This window comes from Macaca fascicularis, chromosome 20 (assembly GCF_037993035.2).
Source record: "Macaca fascicularis isolate 582-1 chromosome 20, T2T-MFA8v1.1".
Taxonomy (NCBI): Eukaryota; Metazoa; Chordata; class Mammalia; order Primates; family Cercopithecidae; genus Macaca; species Macaca fascicularis.
In genome coordinates this window covers 74,675,384-74,697,826 of record NC_088394.1, presented here as the reverse complement: position 1 = coordinate 74,697,826, position 22,443 = coordinate 74,675,384, and the positions used below count along the sequence as shown (strand labels likewise).

Here is a 22,443-nt window from a genome sequence, read left to right as displayed (position 1 = left end):
AGAAGACGTCACATTAACCAAATGATCAAGATTAACATTTCCAGTAAGAATTACATGTCTACTTGAATCAACCTAAATGTCCACCAATGACAGACTGGATTTTTTAAAAAGTGGAAAATATACACCATGGAGTACTACGCAGCCATATAAAAGAATGTTACCATGTCTTTTGCGAGAACATGGATGGGGCTGGAAGCCATTATCCTCAGCAAACTAAGGCAGGAAGAGAAAATCAAATACTGCATGTTCTCGCTTATGAGTGGAAGCTAAATGATGAAAACTCAAGGACACAAAGAAAGAACAACAGACACTGGGGCCTACCTGAGGGTGGAGGGGAGAGGACGGAGAGGATCAGAAAAATAACTATTGGGTACTAGGCTTATTACCTGAGTGACGAAATAATCTATTCAACAAACCCTTGTGACATGAGGTTACCTATATCGCAAACCTGCACATGTACCCCTTAACCTAAAATAAAAGTTAAAAAAAGGAATTACACATCCGATTAACATTTCCAGTAAGAACACACACGTACACTAATGATCCCTTCGTAAAATGCACTGAGAGGGAAGTATCATTTTTGTACTATCCTTTTTTACAAAATGATTTTTATTGCAGTAAAATGTATATAACATAAAATTTGTCATTTTAACCTTTTTTTTTTTTTTGAGAGAGCCAGAGTGAATTCGTTAAAGCTCACCTTTGCTGCGATCCAACTCTTATTTATTTATTTATTTTATTTTATTTTATTTTTTGTGAGACAGTCTTACTCTGTTGCCCAAGCTGGAGTGCAGTGGCATAATCTCGGCTCACTGCAACCTCTGCCTCCTGGGCTTGAGCAATTCTCCTACTTCAGCCTTCCAAGTAGCTGGCATTACAGGCACCTGCCACAACACCCAGCCAATTGTTGTATTTCTAGCAGAGACGGGGTTTCACTATGTTGGCCAAGCTGATCTCAAACTCCTGTCCTCGAGTGATCCACCTGCCTCGGCCTCCCAAAGTGCTGGGATTACAGGCATTAGTCACCGCGCCCGGCTCATTTTAAGCATTTTTAAGATACAGTTCTGTGGCATTAATTACACTCATGATGTTGTATAACCATCACTTCTATCTCCAAAACTCTTTCATCACCTCAAACAATAATAACCACCTTTGAACATATATTTAGGTTGGACATGCATGTTCTTCAACCTCAGCAGAAGTTGGGGGTTGGATCACTGCAGTAACTTCCTAATTGGATACCCTGCTTCTGTCTTCACCACCTGTCCCTTGCCAATCTACTCAACAGAGCACCCAGAGTGATCTTTTTAAAGTATAAGTCAGTTCCGGTCAGTTCTGTGTTCAAGACTAGCCAAAAGGATCTCTATCTCTTAGCATGCGTGCTCTGGCCAAATGGTAATTCTCTTCCCTTCATCCACACCTACTGTGTTGCAGCTGGCTTCCTTGCATGCCATGCTGGCTCTGACCTCAGGGCCTTTGCACGTGCACTTCCTTCTGCCTAGAATGTTCTGCCTCCAGCAATCCCTTCCTTCATGTCTCTGCTCCAAATGTCACCTTTTTAGAGAGGTCTTCCTTATAGAGTCTCTACCAAACAGCACACATGATACTTCTTAGGCTCCTCACTCTGCTTATTTTCCCATAGCACTGGTTAGCATCAGTGCCAACCGTCCACAGATGACGTCTCAGCACCAAGCCCAGTTAGCATTGCTCCGCTTGGGACGAAGGAAGTTTCCCCTTTGCCAGTGGCCGCCACGTCCAGCTTCGCCAGTAGAGGGCGCTGCAGGGACACTGGCGCAGATAGGTTCTGGTGTGATGCTCCCGCAGGTGCATCTCCCTGTGGGCGGCTCACTCCAGACCCCGGCGGGGGGGGGGGGGGGTGGGGGGCAGTTTCCTGGCACTCTACCCCAGCAGGCTGATTTCCAGAGACTTTCATGGTAGGCACCTCCCACAGACATCCTTCCCTGGCACCACAGAGAGGGGTTTCTCAGTGAGTCCCACCTTTATGGGGGTTTCAGCAAGAACCTTTCTGCCATCCAATGGGCCATGGCCCGGTCCAGATCCCAGGCCTGGCCCCTGGGGACCCTAGATTTTCTCCTTCCTTGGGTGTACTGCCCCAGCCCTCACGGTACTGGCTGCTCCCAAATCTGTATTCCTGGATTCTTTAGAGTTCTTTACTTTTCTTTTCTTTTCTTTGAGGCAGAGTCTCACTCTGTTGCCCAGGCTGGAGTACAGTGACGCAATCTCAGCTCACTGCAACCTCCTTCTCCCAGGTTCACATGATTCTTCTGCCTCAGCCTCACAAGTAGCTGGAACTACAGGAGCACGTCACCAAGCCTGGCTAACCTTTGTATTTTTAGTAGAGACAGGGTTTCACCATGTTGGCCAGGCTGGTCTCGAACTCCTGACCCCAAGTGAATGGCCCACCTCGTACTCCCAAAGTGCTGGGATTACATGCATGAGCCACCATGCCCGACTTACTCTTTTTTTATTTTATTACTTAAAGACAGGGTCTCACTCTGTTACACAGGCTGTAGTACAGAGGCGAGATCATAGCTCACGGCAGCCTCAACCTGTTGAGCCCAAATGATCCTCCTGCTTCAGCCTGCCAAGTAGATGGGACCCCCATATGCACCACCACACCCACCCAGCTAGTTTTTATTTTTATTATTTATTTTTATTTATGTATTTATTTTTGTAGACACAGGGCCTCCCAATGTTGTCCAGGCTGATCTCGAACTCCTGGACGCAAGCGATCCTTCCACCTTGGCCTCCCAAAGTGCTGGGACTACAGACAGGCATGAGCCACTGTGCTCGGCCTGATTCTTTACCCTTTAGTAGCCAAAACCCTGTTGTAGCTAATAATTCTTAATACTAAATCTTCTCTGTTAAAATTATTATATAGTTTCTGTCTCCTAACTGGATCCTGACTGATGGAATAACAGATATGGTAAAAAAAAAAATAAATAAATAAATAATGTGGGGGGTGGATGGAAGGGGTTATATTTGTTAATTACCCATTTTATCTCCATCTGTCACAGAATGCAAGCAAGGACTTTGCTTTGTTTACCACGATGTCCCCAATGGCTACAACATATGCTTGACATGTTATAAGCACAGGATAGGAAGGAAGGAGGGGAAAGGAGGGGGCAGAGGAAGAGACATTGTGGAAAAGAGAAAGGATGGAGGGAAGCAGGATGGATGCATGGATGGATGGATGGACGGACAGACGAACGGACGATGGTGACTCCCCCCAACTCCCCGGTGGCATTACACAGGCTGTAGCAGCATCTGGTATATAGTCAGCACTCATGAAACAGTCATATATGAATCTCTTTGCAGTCCTTATATAATTTCCATTTAACCTTTCCATCCTTCCACCAATTATTTGGAATACCAAAATACCTGATTATCAAATGCCAGAGCCTTATACAGACGGCCCTGTGGCCCCTGTGCCTCCCCACCCTTTCCAACTCTCTTGAAGAAAAGTAACAACAAAATGACCAGACACTGAAAAAGGAAAGCATCTTTGAACCAAAACTTCTGGTGCTTGTTTTTATTCTGATGATCGAAACAGAATGGAAACCATCCTCCTCCCCTAAACCATGGCAGAGCAACAGTTTCCTGCTTACAAACGACGGCAGTGTCGAGTTATGCTCTCCTTTCTCTTTGATTGGAAAGCCCTTCAGGGTCAGTACCTCATTTCTGGTGTGAACATTCACTTTCTCGTTCTACAAAAAGACCCACCAGCAAGCTGTGAAATGAGCATTTCACAAAAGCATAAAACACGCCTGATAATTAAAACGCTCGGCAATTAGAGTGACAAACTACACTCCAATCTACAGAGTTAATTTCACAACCTCTGAAAATTATAAAGGAAAACTATTTAGAAATTAGGAAGCTCTAAAGGCTTTTTTTTTTTTTTTTCTTGAGATGAAGTCTGACTGTGGAGTGCAGTGGCACAATCTCCACTCACTGCAACCTTCGCCTCCCAAGTTCAAGTGATTTTCCTGTCTCAGCCTCGTAAGTAGCTGAGATTACGGGTGTGCATCACCACACCTGGCTAATTTTTGTATTTTTAGTAGAGAACGGGTTCTACCATGTTGGCCAGTCTGGTCTCAAACTCCTGACCTCAGATGATCTACCCACCTCGGTCTCCAAAAGTGCTGGGATTACAGATGTGAGCCACTGTGCCCAGCCAGGATTTTTTTTTTTTTTTTTGACTCATCTATCACTTTTTGACTTGCTAGAGATTTCACTCTCCTTCATCTATTTTCTACTGTGGCCTAGTTGCTTCAGACTCATACTGGCCGTACTTCTTGGCTTATAAAATAACCTCCTCCGACCTCCCCAACCCCCAAAAAGGGATAAAATCCCAAAGTCAAGAATTACAATTACACAGTGAAACACATAATAAGAACATAATACAGCTAATGAAAGAGTACAGGGGACGCAATAGCAATCTCCCCAATGTAAGTAACAACTGTCTCTTTCAATTACTGTTTTCTTTTTACCTCAAATTCTAAACAGTACTAGAAGACATTAGCACAGTCAAAACTCATGGTGCTGGAAGGTAATCATTAGCTAAAAGCAAGCAAAAATAGAACCAAAAAGGTATCTGAGTATCAAAAATGGATGTTAACTTTCTCCAAAGAAGATACACAAATGGCCCGTAGACATGTGAAAGGGCGCTTAACATCATTAGGGAAATGGGAACCAACATTACAGGGAGGTAACACTTCACTCAGACGGCTTTTTTTTTTTTTTTTTTTTTAAGTAAAATAAGTATTGGGTAGATATGGAGAAACTAGAATCCTGATGCACTGCTGGTGGGAATGGAAAATGATGCAGCTGCTGTTGAAGACAGCTTGGCAGTTTCTCAAAAGGTTAAGCATAGAGCTACCAAATAACCCAGCAATCTCACTCCTAGGTATATATCCAAAAGAATTGAAAGCAGAGGCTGGGCGCGGTGGCTCACGCCTGTGATCCCCACACTTTGGGAGGCCGAGGCAGGCAGATCACGAGGTCAGGAGATCGAGACCATCCTGGCTAACATGGTAAAATCCTGTCTCTACTAAAAAAATACAAAACATTAACCAGGCGTGGTGGCGGGGGCCTGTAGTCCCAGCTACTCGGGAGGCCGAGGCAGGAGAATGGCATGAACTCAGGAGGCAGAGCCTGTAGTGAGCCAAGATCGCGTCACTGCACTCCAGCCTGGGCAACAGAGTCAGACTCCATCTCAAAAATAAATAAATAAATAAACAAACAAACAAATAAAAATAAATTTAAAAAAAGAATCTAAAGCAGAGATCTGAATAGATTTTGTACAATGTTCACAGGAGTATTATTCACACACACACACACACACACACACACACACACACACACACACACCCTTCACACAGAAGCATTATTCAGCCATAAGAAAGAAACTTTGTGGCAGGTGTGGTGGCGGAATCATCTCAGCACTTTGAGAAACCCAGGCGGGTGGATCACTGGAGCACAGGAGTTCAAGATCAGCCTGGACAACATGGCAAAAACCTGTCTCTACTAAAAATTCAAAAAAAAAAAAAAAAAAGCCAGGCCTGGTGGCATGCATCTCTAGTTACTTCGGAGGCTGAAGTGAGAGGATCGCTGAAGCCCAGGGAGTCAAGGTTACAGTGAGTCATGACTGTGCCACTGCACTCCAGCCTGGGCAACAGCGTGAGGCCCTGTCAAAAATGGAAGGAAGGAAGGAAAGAAGGAAGGAAGAAGAAGGAAGGAAGGGAAGAAGGGAGAGAGGGAAGGAGGGAGAGAGGGATAGAGGGAAGGAGAGGAAGGGAGAGGAAGAAAGAAATTTTGATATATGCTACAATATGGATTCATGATGAAAACAATTTCATAGATGCAGAAAATAAAGTAGGGTTTACCAGGGACCACAAGCTTGGGAAAGTGAGGAAGGGGCAGTTATTTTTTAATGGATATGATGAAAATGTTTTAGATGTAGGTAATGGTGATGGTTATACAACATTGTGAATATACTTAATGACTATGAATTTTACACTTATAAATTAAAATGATAAATACTAAGGTGTGTACATTTTGCCAAAATAAAGAAAGCAAAGGTCACAAAACCTGAGCATTAAAATCTGTAGAAGGGCTTGATTAGCCCTTGCTCTGGGCCTGTTCAGGCCCTTTTTTCAAACAAGTCTTACAAACTTGATTAACTGAATTCCTTGTCTTAAAAAATGTGGAGACCGCTAACTCTCAAGGCCTCTGCGCATTTTTTTCTTTTGTAGAGACAAGGAGACAAGCTCTCCCTTTGTCGCCCCGGCTGGAGTGCAGCAGCACAATCACGGCTCACTTCAGCCTCCACCTCCTGGGCTCAAGCAATCCTCCCACCTCAGCCTCCTGAATAGCCGGGACTACACTCACGAGACAACACACCCGGCTAAATTTTTTAAGAGATGGGGTCCTGCTGTGTTGCCCAGGCTGGTTTTGAAGCCCCAGTCTCAAGCAATTCTCCTACCTCAGCCTCCCCAAGTGCTGGGATTACAAATGTGCCACCGTGCCCGGCCTCCTCCGCACATTTTCATAAGGTTAGCGATAAATGGGAGAGATGAAGAAGAGCCGGGCTTTCTGCCGCGCTGGATAACTCAAGTGTGCCTGCTAGAATCTTTTTTTGAGTAGCCCAGAAAAAGCCAAGGCATGTAGTATGTCTAATCTCCTGTCCCCGGCACATGGAACCTGACCCCGTGGCATCCATCCCACAAACTATAAGGGGACAGTACGTGTGACCACACCTCTGACCACAAAGCACTCATCCCCTGTCCCACTCCTTTGGAACTGCTCATGGCATCTGTGTGCCTGGGCTCCGTGAACCTTTTCTGTGCAGACGTGGGTCTCTCCAGCTGGATTTCCTGGATCTAGTCATACTTTTATCATACTTCCAAGTCACTGGGACCCCTGATCACCCTTCCCGCCTCACACCAATGGGCATGCAAGCCAGGTAAATTTCTACCTCTGCAATGCCTCTCCCACCCGACACTCTGTTCCCTTCAGCTCCACCATCCCAAGGCAGGACAGAAATAGTGCAATGAGTTCTCTGAGAGAGGTTGTGATTTGTGCCTCTGTTTTCTCTCCATGCCAGTCCCTCCTTGGCACAACTGCCAGGCTCACCTTTGCTGTGATCCAACTCTTTCTTTTTTTTTTTTTTTTTTTTGAGGCAGAGTCTCACTGTGTCACCTAGGCTGGAGTGCAGTGGCACAATCTTGGCTCACTGTAACCTCTGCCTCCCAGGGTCAAGCAATTATCCTGCCTCAGCCTCCCGAGTAGCTGGGACTACAGGTGCCCACCACCACACTCAGCTAATTTTTGTATTTTTAGTAGAGACGGGGTTTCACTATGTTGGCCAGGCTGGTCTTGAACTCCTGACCTCAGGTGATCTGCCCACCTCGGCCTCCCAAAGTGCTGGGATTATAGGCGTGAGTCACCGTGCCCGGCCCCAAGTTTTATGTAGAAATTTCAGGGCCTCTCGCCTGCTTCCCGAAGTCAGAGCGAAGCCCTCACCAAGGTGTTCAAAGCCTCTGCCAGAAGGTCTCATCGCCGTCCCTAAGTCCATGCTCTATTGGGCTCTTCTCATTCCTGACACTTTCTGGACCTTCTGCCTTTGCTTGTGCTGAATCCTCTGCCAGGGATGCCTTTGTTCCCACATGTCTCTCCCCAAAGCCTGTCCAGGGATGCCTTTGTTCCCATATGTCCCCTCCCCAAAGCCCACCCAGGGATGCCTTTGTTCCCACATGTCCCTCCCCAAAGCCCGTCCAGGGATGCCTTTGTTCCCACATGTCCCTCCCCAAAGCCCACCCAGGGATGCCTTTGTTCCCACATGTCCCTCCCCAAAGCCCACCTGGGACTGTGATGTGCAGCATCCTTCAAGGTCCATCGCGCCACCACTTCCCTACACAGCCGCCACCCATGCTCTCCAGGCACTCATTTCTGAGATTCTGAGACTTGCCTTCCACTGTCCTGTGGGGCGGGGATTTAGGTTCTTCTCCTGTTCCTTCCTGCATCCCTCAACTGCATCCCTCAATCTGAAGTTTTCTGAGAGCTCAAAGACTATTGTAAGCAGATGTGTATGCCCTAAAGGCACAATGCAGATAATTCAACACTTGCATTTTTAAAAGTTATTTTAAAAAAGAACAACTGTTATATCCTAGTAAACTCAACAAACCTTTGCTGTGAGCAGCAATATCAAATGAGATCAGACCTAGGTAAACTGTTTAACATGTTCCAGACACTGTGCTAGAAAGTTTACAGGCATTACCTCATTGAATCCTCACAGCCTTAGGAAGGAGGTACTGGAATTGCACCAATTTTGCAGATGAGGAAACTGAGGCTTAGACAGCCACCAGCAACTTGTCCAAGGTTATCAAAGGTAATGTTGGAAAGCCAGGAATCAAAACTTAGCAGCATGGCTTCCAAACCCACCTGGGGCACTGCACATGTAGGCGAGTCACAGATGAACGCCAAAGGAGAAATGTCAACACGAGAGGCAGAAAGCAGAGAACACAGGTTCTAGACAAACAGGTAACCGGTTTGGATGAAAATAGTCTTGATCTTACAACCTCACTCCCAAAAGAAGTACCTCCCTACCATACTGATTTCCCCTCCAACAAGAGGACAGAATGCCTCCACGTGGGCCCAGAGGAGGAGGCCTCCTGTGTCAAGCTCACAGGGAATTAGGACTTGCCAGGTTCTGCAATGCTGACCAAAAGGCAACGCTCTCTGGACTGAGTGGCAGCTCCTCCCCATGGAGAAATTCTGGCAGGAAGGCGGAGCCATTTAACAACACCCAGCCACATTTCAAAACAGGGTAGAACCGGAAGACTGAAAACAATATGGCACCCTGTAAACTGCTGAGTACAGGAGAAACACAGTGACTTTTCAGCAAAAGTGGTGACACGATTTTTATCTGGGAGAACCAGCTGATCCTACTCAGATCAACACTTCTGGATCTCTTGGAGCAAATATTTCACATATCCTACCCAGCTGGTGCCACTCCAAGCATGATCTGGGCAGAGACCCAACATGTATCCCAGCCCACAATGGATGGGAGGCAGAGGGAGAGTGGGGCTTCTTCAGCTCAAGGGCAGTAAAGGAAATAGAAGAAGGTTTTGGGGTGCTGGGCTACACACAACTGCATACAGACTCCCCAAAAACTCTGCAGGGCAATTAGAAAGAGGAGAGCCAGCTCCACTATGCTGGCAATTATGCTTCGGATAGGTCTTAACTGAATGTTGGAGAAATCAAGTCAACATCAGATGGGTGAAAAGAGGAATCAAAATGAATTGAGATAAAATGCATGAATATCAAAGAACCACTTTGTGGAACAAGTATTTAATGAGTACCTAATAAGTTCAGGGCACTGTGATAGGTGCTGGGCATACAATGGTGATCAGGACAGATTTTGCTTCAGTGACAGCAACTTGGCAGTGAAAAATAGCTTAGGAGTCAAAGAACCTGAGTTTGAGAGATTTGGAAGAGTTTCATACTCCATATAAAAAGTTGCATTCATGTTTCCCTCCCCAAAAGTACCTCTCCCCCAAAGAGTCAATGCCTCTTTGGACTATAAACTCCTTGAGGTCAGAAGATGTGACCAGGCCACTGCCTGGTACATAGCAGGTATACAACGAGTACTGGATGAACAGAAACAAGTAAATGGTATCATAAGCTTGTGAGGGTCGAACAGGAAATCACATGGGAAATTGGACCATATTTTGAATTAATGAGAATGAAAACACAACATACCAAAATTGGCAGGATGCAGGTAAAGCAGTACTTAGAAGGAAAAGTATTGCTTTGTAATAAACACAAATCGTGCCATACGCCAATTGCTTGAACAATGGTTTTCTGGCTTTTGACTGTAATGCTTTCAATACTTCAGCTTCCTATCTCTATAGCCTAGAATAGTGCTTTGGCACAGAGTAGGTGCTCAGGAAAAATCTGCTTTATTGCAGTATGGATGTTCCAGTGTAAGTCCCAGAGTCGTACCCAGTTACCCCACTGCATTTGGAGGGGTATTGCTCATGTGGTCCCGCCTGCCAGGAAAACATTTCCCGGCGTTTTGTTTGGATTGTTGTTTGCTGTTCTGTTCTCAGCCTTCCATAAGAACATTTATCGAGCTGCATGTTAACTACTGTGAGTCCTTCAAAGTATCATTGCATTTAATATGCCTAACAAGTAGGTGCTTTTATGATTCCCCATATTACAGATACAGAAACTGAGGCCAGAGAGGTTAAGTAACTTGCCTCGCAATACACAGCTGGGATGCAGTAGAATTTGGACTTGAAACCAGACAGTGCAAATTGAGATCTGCTGTTCTCAGCCATAACGGATTCCTGCCTCCTACTTAGCTTAGGAGTAACCTCCAACAGGCAGTCTCCCTGGGAAGCACCCCTCCTCTGTGCCCCCTGAGCCCCCTGTGCCCACTGTTAGTACTGTGTTACCTCGACTCATGGCAGCGGTGTGCTGCCTCATGCTCTGAGTTTTTCATTACAGGGGTGCGTCGTATTGTCTCTGCAGCCTCACCACAGGCTAAGCACATAAGGAAGGCTCACTTAATGTCTATTCAACTCACTGAGAGGTGGGGGCGGTGAGCAGTTCCCCTTCTAAAGTGCATACGAGTCACCAAGAGACCCTGGTTAAAATTCGGACTCAGCAGGCCTGGGGTCAGTCAGGCCTGAGATTCTGTATCTCTAGCAAGCTCCCAGCAGATGCTGAAGCTGCTGCTTCATGGACCAGGCTTTGAGTAGCAAGGGGGTGGATGAAAGGGTACAGTCTTAAGACAGAGCTGCCGCAGACTCTTGGCTGAGGAAGTTCCTGGGTCTGTGATTTTGGTCAAATTAATTCACCACTTTTGGCCTTGGTTTCCCAATCCATAAAACGGAAACATTAGCCATATCTTACAGGATTACTGTGAGCGGTTGAATCAGAGAACTTCAGTGAAAAGGCCAGCCCAGAGTTGACAGCAAATAGGAGTAATATTTCTTCAATCTAAGAAATTTTCATGGTATTTACTTGTTGATTCATCCTCGTTGTACAGTGTCTGAAACATTTCCTAGGTGGTCTTTGTCTTATGTATATAATTGATCCCATTACACACACACACACACACACACACACATACACACACACAGAGATAAAGCACTAATGAACTAAGTTAGCACTAATGAACTAGTTAGTTTTAAGTTAGACCATGTCGGGTCGGCTTTATTGCATGATTTCTCTCCTAAATGTGTTGACAATTATCTTTCTCTTCACACCGAGGGGTTAATACCTAAATCCAAAAAAGAATGTGGGATTTCGAAGATGACCTTGTAGTGCCACAAACGAGGGCTTCAAAGCCAAGGAGGTAATAAGTGTTTTTTGTCAGACTCAACCGGGTGGCCCAGATGTCACAAAGAACCCAACCATGTCAGACGCCCCCACAAACCAGTCTCCTGTAGACCAGCGAGAGTCCTGAGGTCAAGAACTGTGAGCCCACCACAAACCACAGGGAAACTATCAGGGTAGCTGAGCAGATAAAGAAAAGTGACAGACCAACCACAGATTTCAGCCAACACAAATTTCTCCCCGGTGACAATGGTGTGTGTTTGCTGGTCTGGGAGCCGAGAGAGCACCGAAGAAGTAAACAAAAGTAAATGAAAATGTAAATGCTAAAGAGTTCTCCCTGAAAACTCACTGTGTCTTTTAAATTTGTGGGTAAATGGGCCAAGAAAATCCAAACAGATTGATAAAGACAAGCAGATCTGACTTGTTGGAGGCTGCGCTTTCTGAACTGTTTTGCTTATGGTCTAGTACAAACCCGGTCTAGAAAAGATGAAGCCATTAACTATACTTGGAAGAAAAAGAAAATGCAATAGTTCTTCTGAGAACAAAACAAGAAACAGCCCCGCTCTGTCATTAGCCTGTGAGATGGTTTGGCTAGGTCCCCACCCAAATCGCATCTTGAATTGTAGCTCCCACATTCTTACGTGTTGCAGGAGGGGCCTGCTAGGAGATAACTGAATCATGGGGGAGGGTCTTTCCTGTGCTATGCTCATGATAGCGAATAAGTCTCATGAGATCTGATGGTTTTATAAAGGGGAGTTTCCCTGCACAAGCTCTCTTCTGTTCTCTGCCACCACGTGAGATGTGCCTTTCCCCTTCCATTATGATTGCGAGGCCTCCCCAGACATGTGGAAATGTGAGTTCATTAAACCTCTTTCTTTTAGTAAATTGCACAGTCTTTGGATATGTCTTTATCAGCAGCGTGAAAACAGACAAATGCAGCCTGTAATGCTCTCCAGGCATGAGGGGACTCCTGCCTCAAAGAGTCTCATGTCCCACAGCAGCTTTGTTCCTGGAAACTAGGAGCTTGAGACGAGCCATCTGATGCTGACTGTAGGACTTGGCTGTGAGCTTCAAAGACAAGGGCAAGGGCCTGTTCTTGGAGGGGAGACACAGACACAAAATGCCAAGTGCATTGTGGGCATCCTCTCTTGACTGTGTGATTGGGCATAAGCTTAGGTTTGAGGAGTGTGTTGGGCTGAATAATGCTTCTTGATGAAGGTGTCTAAGTCCTAATCCCACCTGTGAATATATTAGCTTACATAATAAAATCAACTGCAAGTGTGATTAAGTTAAGGATCTTGACATGGGGAACTATCCTGTGACATGGTTTGGCTGTGTCCCCACCCAAATCTCATATTGAATTGTAGCTCCCATAATTCCCACATGTTGTGGGAGGGACCCTGGTGGGAGATCGTTGACTCACAGGATCGATTTATCCCATATTGTTCTCATGGTACTGAATAAGTCTCATGAGATCTAATGTTTTTATAAGGGGAAACTCCTTCACTTGGCTCTCACTATCTGTTGTTTGCTGCCAAGTGAGATTTGCTTTTTGCCTTCCACCATGACTGAGCACCCTCCCTAGCCACATGGAACTGTGAGTCCGTTAAATCTCTTTTTCTTTATACATTACCCAGTCTTGGGTATGTCTTTATCACCAGTGTGAAAACGGACAAATACATCCTGGATGAGCCTGGTGGGCCTAATGCAATTAAAAGGAAAATTGTAAGAGGGAAGCAAGAAGGTCAGAGTCGCAGAAAAAAGAAGCAATAGTGAAAGCAGAGACTGGAGTGCTACGGCCATGAGCTGAAAAATGCCAGAAGCCTCTAGAGACTGGAAGATGAAAGGAATGGACTCTCCTCTAAAGCCTGCAGAAGAAAGGCCTGCCAACATTTTGATTTTTGCTCCATAAAACTCACTCTGGAGTGAAACCTTCAGAACTATAAGAGAAGACATTTGTGCTGTCTTAAGCCTCTGCGTTTGTGCTAACTTGTTACAGCAGCCATAGGAAACTACAACAGGGAACATACAGTCTCACGTTCAAATTCCAGCCCTGCTTCTTCCAAACGGATGACTGTAGGCACACAGCTTAACATCCCTGTGTTCCCATTTCTCGTCCACAGAATGAGAATTCTTTAGAGGGTTAGTTGTAAGGATTCAACGAGAACCTAGGTTTGTGCCCGAGACATTGGCAGGCTCACCTACTGCTCCTTGATGACACTGTATGTCAAGAGGCTTGAAGGACAAACACCACCAAAATCTTCATTGGCTTATTTTAACACAACAAGGCTCCACCTTCAGCAGCAGTGAGACAAGAAAAAGCAGAGAGAGAGTAGAACAGAAAAAGAAACAGGAGAATACTTTTCTGTGCCTTGCCTGGCTCTTTATGGCAGTGCACATTTAGGAATTCATTTCTCACCAAGCACGGTATCCTGTTATTTCCCTGCCATGCCCACCTTCAAAACATCTTGGCATTCACTGGAAATGGGTTCCCAGTTGATCACCCTGTTCTAACACTTCTGCCTATAATCTTCCCTTAGTCATCACTATGCATCACATATAACTTCATTGAAAAACTGCACAGATCAGCCAGGAATCCCCAGTTGGCAACCATATACAACTTGCACTATCTTAAATCAAAAGTGGGAATATATTGACCCGCAAATTAGAAAGGGAAGTTCCAGGTTCCTGCTACACATCAGGAGTTTGGAATTAAACACACCTAAAATATGCCCTGGGTTTTGTCTGTGAAGGGTTTTTTTTTGTATGTTTGTTTGTTTTTAATGCAAAATAAAATGCTGGCTTGGGAAGAAGATTCTCTTCCAAAGCTTGAACACAGAATCTTCAAATACTGATACAAATATGGCAACTGAGGTATATCCTCTTTATAGCAAACGCTAATGTCTTATACACATCATTGCCCTTGACCTTCTCTCCAACCTAATGAGTATACATTTTTATCTCCATTTATCAAAGGGCTCAGAGAAGTCAATCAAGAATCACGTAGGGAGGAAAGGGGACAGGATGGGAACCAAAGCCAGAATTCTTAACCTCCATGCTGTAGAATGGGAAGGACAAGCTAAAAGGAAACCATCCACGGTTGATATTTTCTGCCATGCAGAGGCAGTGCTTGGAATTGTGTTGACAAGCATAGATAGTGGCATTACAACAGTGGAATTACAAAGGGAAACACACCTAGGGGAAGCCTACTTCCAATCTGTAGTAATAAACATGCCTAACCAATTTATGGATGATTAAGGTGGCTCCTAGACCCTGTATTAAATAATTTTGGTGACATAGTTATTATTCCTTTTGCCTTGCCCAATTAATCTAATTGGAAAAGATCTTGCTTTTGTTTTTAAAAACCTCTCTACAAGTGGCTAACCTTCCATTTGCCCAAGGGGAACACAAGCATTGGGCTTAGAGTATTCTCCGGTAATAATGGCTACTTGGAATTAATATAGTTCTATTTTCTTTGTATATGGGTTTGTCTTCATCGTTATTTGACAAATCACATTGATCCTCCCTTTATGACGGAAACAGAACATTTCCTTTTAAAACAAAGTTAACGAATCTATGAATTGATGTAAAGAAAAATTTCCACATTAATTAGATCTTCAATGTTTTAAATATTTATAATACTAGGGGCACACTGTGAAGGCGAGGAAAGATTGACAGAAGTTTGTTAAAGAGCATCCTGACTGAGCTGACAGAAGGTCAGTGTTGTGAAATCAACGTGTCTCCCCAAACTCTTATTTTGAAACCCTAATCTCCAAGGTGATATTATTAGGAGGTGGAGCCTTTAGGAGCTACTTAAGTCAAAGAGAGTGGAACCCTCATGAATGAGACTGGTGGCCTTGTCAGAAGAGGCTTAAGAAAGAGAATCTCCTTCTCTGTCGTGGAAGGACATAGCAGGAAGGTGGCTATCTGTCAACCAGAAAGATTACTTATAGGAAAATGTACTTATTTATATAAATAAATAAAAATGTATTCAGATATATCTTTCAACATACACCACCTGCTTTAATATGGGACCTTTAGAAGAATTAACTGGGTTAAATGGTTAAACTCCACTACCTGTAAAATTTAGCTGTCTCAGCAAGCTCATACAGCCAGGGTCCTAGGTGGTATTTGTCAGTAAACACATCACACCACAAACTGATGAGGCAAGAGGTAGAGAAGCAACAGACAGTGTCTTACGTACATTTGCCAAAGCGCAGCTCCCTCTAAATGGTGGTCGTGCTGGGGTGCTGGGGTAGGTGGTAAGAAAGCAACAATTAACTCGTTTTCTTACCTAATGCTGAATAGTGAATGGTTTAGACTCTGAATGGGCAGTTATCCATTGTTGTGTAACAAATTATTCCAAAACTAAGCGGGATGAAACAATAATAAACTTTTATTATCTCACACAAGAATTTCTGTGGGTTAGAAACTTGGGAGCAGCTTAGCTTGGTGGTTCTGGATAGGGGCTCAAATGAAGTTCCAGTCAAGATTGCAGCGAAGGCTGCAGTCACCTCAAGGCTTAGCTAGGGTTGCAGAATCAACTTCAAAGGTGACTCACTCACATGGCTGTCGGCAGGAGGCTCAGTTCTTCTACATGGGAATGCTTGAGTATCCTCCTAACATGGCAGCTGGCTTTTTCTAGAGTGAGTGATCCACACCGGTAAGTCAGAAGCCTCAATATTTTTATGGTCTAGCTTTATAAGTCACATACTCTGATGTCTGCAATATCCTGTCAATTACACAGGTCAGTAGTATTCAGTGTCCAAGAAGACTACGTTGAGACAGGGCTACCAAGAACTGAACCGAGAATCACCGGAGGCCACATTCCCCAACTTAACGTTGGATTCTTTGTCCACCACCTTAAAGTTAGATATGGTAGTTGCTTCATTGTAGTTTAATGGAAGAATGAATGAACAAGCGGAGTGAAACTAAGGACTGTAAAAATGCTAGAATTTACCCAGTCAGGACACAGGGTCAGTAACCAATGAAACGCTCATAGGAATATTAATAAAGCACTCTCAGAACACTAAAAATAATTCCTTCTTCCAGCTTTCCTCTTGTGTTTTTTAGTGTGTTCTGGCTAAAGTCCATCTCCTCATGGTCTAAGGTAAACTATTGCCTCACAAATATTTTTTTAGAATCCCAGACTGAGGGAGCTTCAGAGCTGCCTGAATAACGTTTAAGAGTCCTCTGGAGTTCTGTCCTTTCTCAACTGCCTTCACTCTGGCTCCCAAAGCTGTTCATTTTATTGATTTTTTTTTTTTTTTTTTGGTTTCAAATCCACGTTACATAAACCCAGTTTTGACAGTGAACAAAACTGTCTGCCAACATGACATCTACTTTTGCCACTTTAAGCAACAGAGCCAGCTGGAAAGGGAGAAAAAGCGTATGTGTCAAAGATCCCTATTAGCCAGAGGCAGTGCATACTAGAAATTCAAGTCTCTGGGATCCCCGTTCGTATTTTATATACTCTCTCCTCCCCTTTCCATCATTCTTCCCTTTTTCAAATAAAAGGCCGGAGATGGGGTGAGTCCTGAGCCTTCTCATGCTTCAGAGTTCATACACGAGGACTTCTCTCCAGGAGACTCGGTCATACAATTAAAAAGCCACCACTTCTTACAGGTCTCTGATTTGCCAGAAAACTGTTTCCTTCGCATGTGTTCTTCTCATCACTTAGTCCTGAAAAAAATCCTATGAAGTTACAATAATTATTGATATGACCAGCGCATAGAGGAGGAGAAAAATCTGGGGTGGTCACTTGTAGACCCAAAGCTATTAAATGGTGAAAGTGGGGCTGGAACCAGGTATGTTTTGGTGATTATCCCCATGCCCCTTTTCAGGAATAATATTCAGCATATTTAATAGCGGGCACTGAACAATCGGAATGGGTATTTGTCACATGGCCTTGGTGCAGGGTCCTGAGGCTTCCTCTCCCCAACCAGGGCAGGTGGTATTCCTCCAGGTGATGAATCTCCCAGGAATCTCAGTGGCTGTGTGGCACTGAGAGGCTTCAGGCAGGGCTATTTACTAAAGGATGTCGAATTATTTGATATTACAACACCAGGATACAGCCACTCTGGCAGGTACCGACTCAAGAACATCTTTGCTCTTCCCCCATCATCATGCAGTCTTAAATTAATCAGTATCACAAGACCCCATCATCCCAACATGTAAGATCACGGTCCAAGGGAATAGCAACAAGGCCTGCTTTACCCAGACCAGGAGTCCTGGGCCACCCACTGCATTTTCTATATTGCCTTCTCCAAATGTGTAAGACTTTCTCCAATTCCCGGAATTAAATCCTTCAAGGAGGGGGTCTCCTTTTTCTGGTGTATTCTCTTTTTTTTTTTTTTTTTTTTTGATAAAACTTTTTTTTATTTTTCCTTTCACTTTGAGTTCTGGGATCCATGTGTAGAACATGCAGGCTTGTTACATAGGTGGACATGTGCCATGGTGGCTTCCTGCACCCATAAACCTGTCATCAATGTCTTAAGCATTAGGTATTTGTCCTAATGATCTTCCTCCCCTTTCCCCCTACCCCCAGACAGGTCCCGGTGTGTGATGTTCCCCTCCCGGTGTCCGATGTTCCCCTTCCGGTGTCCATGTGTTCTCATTGTTCAACTCCAGTGTATTCTTTAATAGTATAAATGGCCGGCTCTTTGTGGACAGCATTCTCTTCCCTGGGCACGGCAGTACCACCCCTGCAATGGGTGCGGGACACAGCACAGACTGTGAGTCAGTTATCACCCACCGGCTGAGTTAGTACAGCTCCCAGGCTCAACCGTTCAGATTTATAAGTAGACGCCTCAGAGGTCATCTCATCCACATTGTCAAACTCAGCATTTCTGGTGATGAAGGAGAAGATGTCTTTTTTCTTCAAGAAAACCAAATAAAAGCACTGCATAACCAAAGCAGTGCATTTATTTGTGTCAAGGCTGGACTTGCTAATTAAAATGCCTGGGTTCCATGCTTTTTTATATAATTAAAACATCCAAAGGCTGTAACTGGTTGATCTATAAGAAAATGAATTTTTCTTTAATAAGTACGATTTGTTTGAAGAGAGAGAGAGAGAAAAAAAAAAAAAAAACCTTAAAAGCAGGAAATCCAGGAAGGCAAGGCAAGGAAAAGAAAGTGGTAGCTTCTAAGAGAACATTGGCTTTCAAATCCGGTGCCAACCTCTTCAAAACTCCGATCTACAAATTCATAATGACCTAGTCATTCATTCATTCACTAGCTCAATAATAAGATACAGGTACTTACTAACTTGCACATTGACCTATAGGCTGACTGAAGTCAGCCTGAATGCCTTCTTCCTGAAACTCATCCAATACTCATCAGTGGCCTTTACTGAAGAAGGAAGCAAGAATGTCAGGAAGAGAACTGATCCTTCCTAAAGTCCATCCCCAGCCAGTGAAGAAAGAGAAGATGGCATCCCCAGGGACCAAGTTCTCTAGAGAAAGAGCTGCTACAGAGCAAAAGAGAAATGCCTGGCCAAATCCACTTATAGTCACAATCTAATAATACTTAGCAATGCCCAATGGGATAAGCCTAAAGAAAATTATGAGAGTAATTACAAGAGTTCACATTAATGATAATTTAATAATCATTCTCTTTGGCATATCTCCCTTCTTGAGATGGATAAATTGGATTGTGTTAGACAGAATTCCCCTGTTTCTGCCACCTAAAAGCCATGCAACCTTGGAACAGTCTCTTCAATTCTATGCTTCCTTATCTTTTTTTTTTTTTTTTTTTTTGAGATAGGGTCTTGCTCTGTCACTCAGGCTTGAGTGTAGTAGTGTGATCTTGGCTCACTGCAGCCTTGACCTCCCAGGCTCAAGCAATCCTCCCACCTCAGCCTCCTGAGTAGCGGGGACTACAGGTACATACCACAATGCCCAGCTAATTTCTGTTTATGTTTTGTAAAGATGGGGTTTCACGATGTTAGCCAGGCTGGTCTCAAACTCCTGGGCTCAAGCAATCCACCTGCCTTGGCCTCCCAATGTGATGGCATTACAGGCATGAGCCACTGCACCTGGGCAAGTTTTATTTGAGAAGGCTATAAAGCAGTAAAACTCTGCAGTAATACTTAGTGCAATAAAGACAATTGAGAAGTATCTTAAGACAGAGGGGTGACCGGTCCTCCCAACCCCAATACTCTTCTTGCTCGTCTTTGTACCTAGACGAGGAAATGAGAGTTGCCTAAGAGATTCTTTCTTTCTCTTTTCTTTTCTTTTTTTGAGACGGCGTCTCACTCTCTCGCTCAGGCTGGAGTCTGCTGCCCAGGTTGGAGGGCAGTGGTGTGAGTGGTGTGATCTTGGCTCGCTGCAAGCTCCGCCTCCTGGGTTCACGCCATTATCCTGCCTCAGCCTCCCAAGTAGCTGGGATTACAGGCGCCTGCCACCACGCCCAGCTAATTTTGTTTTTGTATTTTTAGTAGAGACGGGGTTTCACCATGTTAGCCAGGATGGTCTCGATCTCCTGACCTCAGGTGATCCACCCGCCTCGGCCTCCCAAAGTGCTGGGATTATAGGCATGAGTCACTACGCCCAGCCCTAAGAGATTCCTGAAATCACTGCCTCTGTCCTGGAAGAACCAGCCAGACAAAGGGCCTAGAATTACCCCCACTGATATTTAGGCTGGAGTGTGCGGTTGCTACTGGTGGCACCAAGCCAAGATGGGACCAGAACAGATTTGGATCAGGAAGCCTGACTCTTGGAATTCCTGGCCAGCTAGGTAGGGTGGCTCGCCAGGCCATTTAAGTAATTATGTGATTAAATTTATTGGATACCACTTGTTTCATAAAGTTGTGGTGAAGATTAAAGAAGATAGGGCAGATAAACTCATTAGCACAAAGCAGGGCTCCATAAATGCTAAACCATTATCATGGGAAAACAGAAGACAAATGTTTATCTTATAGAATTTTATCATGATTTGAAAGTGAGTTTAAAAATCTGCTGAACCTGTTAGCTAAATCATATTAGAAAGAATATTCTTGGCCAGGCGTGGCGGCTCATGCCTGTAATCCCAGCACTTTGGGAAGCCTGAGGTCAGGAGTTAAGAGACAAGCCTGACCAACAGAGCGAAATGCCATGTCTACAAAAGATACAAAAATTAGCCAGGTATGGTGGCGTGTGCCTGTAATTCCAGCTACTTGGGAGGCTGAGGCAGGAGAATCACTTGAACCCGGAAGGCAGAGGTTGCAGTGAGCTGAGATCGCACCACTGTACTCTAGCCTGGGCGACAGAGTGTGAGTCTCCATCAAAAAAAGAAAAAAAAAAAAAAGGAAAGAAAGAATATCCTTGTTTTAACCTGATAGTCTAGTCTCTAACACTGACAGACAAAATATTAAAGAACATTTACCGATATTTTAAGTCACTCAACTACTTAAATTTTCAGTATATGTCCAAGTGAATTACTCAAAAGCAGGCATTGTACAAGAGATATTTCTTTTACGGACTGAGACAACTGATTGTTAAAATTTGGTCTTTGTTTTAAATAATCAAGGTTAGAATTTATGTTCACTCCTGTGAGTGAATTTTGTGTCCTCTCTCTCCTCATCTTCTTCCTTCTTTTTTAAAAGAAAATGCCAGTTCTATTTAGGAGTACTGTGGCAGCCCACTTCCACAGGCAGGGACCAGAAGCAAGTCATTCTCATCTGGGTGACCACTCTGCCTCCAGTCTTACTCTAAGAGGGGAATTAATTTCTTTCTTACCTTCCCTCCCTCTTTCCTTTCTTTTTCTAGAATTTCCTTTCTTTCTCTTTTTTTCTTTCTTTCTCTCTCTTTCCCTTTTCCCTCCCTCCCTCCCTTCCTTCCTTCTGCTTTCATCTCAACATGTCTCCATGTTGGCAAGGAACTGGACCTACACATTTTTTAACTCTGCAGAAATGGCTTTCTTAAAGTACTGTTTAATATCAAACCCTATTTTTGTATCTACAGAAATATAATGCATTCGTGACTGACAGAAGAATGTTTTGTTATTTTTAGTAAACTCTATTTTAAAATATCATATCACCTTGTCTTTTATATGAGTTTTGGGTCTTTACACATATATTTATATACAAACTTTGCACATATATATATATAAAATCTGATAAATTCTTAGAACTATGTTACAAGACAGAGCTGTGTTACTATACATCTCTGTTTCTTTTTTTGGTTGAAAACTCTTTGCTTTTGACTCCCAGGAAACCCAGCTAAATTTAATGCCAGCTGTAAGAAATACTTCATAAAGGTTCCTGGTATATTTATCTCATATTTTATTCTAATTAATTTCTGATATGTAGTTCAAAACATAAAACAAATCCATCTGTCTTTTATATGTACTGTACTATTCCCTTTTGAGTCAAATTCTTTTTGGAAGTAGGTATGGCTTCAATGTTTGAAACGCCACTCTTCTCTTTTCCTGCAACCTTGTCCCTATGAAAAACAAATTGGAGATTTCTCAAAGGTCTAAAAATAGAATTACCATTTGACCTAGCAATCTTATTAGTGGGTATACATTCAAAGGAAAATAAATCACTCTACTAAAAAGACTGACTCCTGATCTGAATGGGAATCTTTTCGGGTTCACAAGTAGGAGTCCTGGTCCTGTTCTTACAGACACAGGAGGGGCAGGACAGCTATGAAATTTTGTGCCTCTCATTTCTGTCCTGCAGAGAAACTGAGGCTCTGAATAGGAGTTAAATGGAGATCACCCACCAGCTGACCTGGGCAGTGGGTTTTTCTTCCTGTTTTTGAATAAGGCAGCAGCTGAACTCTACAAGCACTTCTACTTTCGCAGAGGTGTTGCTCACTTTGTTGTTTTCATTTGTCTTCTTCCTTGTTTTTAAGGTGTGAAAAAGACTTTCAGCAATGCCCTCCAAATGCTGTCTTATTTTATTTCTCCTCTTTTTCCCTGATAGAGTCTATCTACTACTGAACAACAAAAAGGGATTGTTAGGGGGAGCTCACAGTCACTCTGCCAAAAAGCATCTGACTTGTAAACAGTGCAAGACTTCTAAAAGTCTACTCTCTGGCCTTCTATTTTGAGGACCCTCAAACTGAAGAAAGTCAAACTCGGTATTAAATAACC

General features: G+C 43.8%; 1 protein-coding gene and 1 pseudogene across 3 annotated transcripts in view; both read right to left on the bottom strand.

Moving 5' to 3' along the window:
• WWOX (WW domain containing oxidoreductase) overlaps window positions 1-22,443 on the bottom strand; it is a 1,124,793-nt gene that overhangs the window by 437,850 nt on the left and 664,500 nt on the right. The gene's annotated exons all lie outside the window — the stretch shown is intronic.
• The window catches only part of LOC102138128 (small ribosomal subunit protein uS3-like), a 143,148-nt pseudogene extending 120,705 nt beyond the window's left edge, over window positions 1-22,443 (bottom strand).